Below are 734 nucleotides of genomic sequence, written 5' to 3'. Positions count from 1 at the left end.
ATCTTGCTTTTTATTTTAGTCCTTTCTCATTTCTATTCTTTTCACACAATTGTCTTCCACATTTTATGCCCTTTTTGGGTTACTCCTACTTTTAGTGATTGATTTTTTTTTATTTGCATGCATTTGTATAATTTAAAGTGACCATGATGCCAGATTAGTATTCTTGTAATAGGGGTGTCAAGTACTAAATCTGGATATTGCCTAAAGCATTCAATCATCATTGTCTTCAGACTGGAAAAAGTTATATGAAAGCGTCTTGCCAATGTAGGTTATATATAAAAGTATATATAAAAGTATTTAGTTGAATCTTGCCCAATTCTTGTTTTCTCCCATTATCAAATTGCAGATTTTTTTTTTTTTTATTGTAGCTTTGTCCTATTTTTGTCCTAGGTTGCTATTTTGGTGTTCCCCCTCCTCCCCCATTTTTTTTCTCTCTAAATTATATGCTTTACTAAAAGTACTGACTTACGTTGGTTATTGACTCTTCATTTTAGTAGTAGATAAGGGAAGGAAATCAGGAAGGTCACTCTTTACTGATCAGACTAGTGGACAGTGAGGTGTTATCTGTTGCTATCTGTGTGTAGTGAGCTTAACCTTGTCTCAGCAGACGGTGGTCAGCACTTGTCCTGCTGAGCTTGTCAATCGGTCTCGAAAGCAGTAAGGGAGGTGGAGGGGGGTGGGTGGTAGCCTTAGGGTTATCTTTTCCCTTGAGATGTGGGGGTTAGTTGCAGTGC

At 37.1% G+C, this 734-nt stretch overlaps 1 protein-coding gene across 1 annotated transcript in view; it reads left to right on the top strand.

Moving 5' to 3' along the window:
• Positions 1 to 734, top strand: part of LOC119592475 (vigilin-like) — a gene marked incomplete in the record, with an annotated part of 12,647 nt that overhangs the window by 3,714 nt on the left and 8,199 nt on the right.

The sequence above is a fragment of the Penaeus monodon genome, chromosome 30 (assembly GCF_015228065.2).
Source record: "Penaeus monodon isolate SGIC_2016 chromosome 30, NSTDA_Pmon_1, whole genome shotgun sequence".
Taxonomy (NCBI): domain Eukaryota; kingdom Metazoa; phylum Arthropoda; class Malacostraca; order Decapoda; family Penaeidae; genus Penaeus; species Penaeus monodon.
The sequence above is the reverse complement of the archived record's forward strand: the minus strand, read 5'-3'. Positions and strand labels throughout refer to the sequence as shown.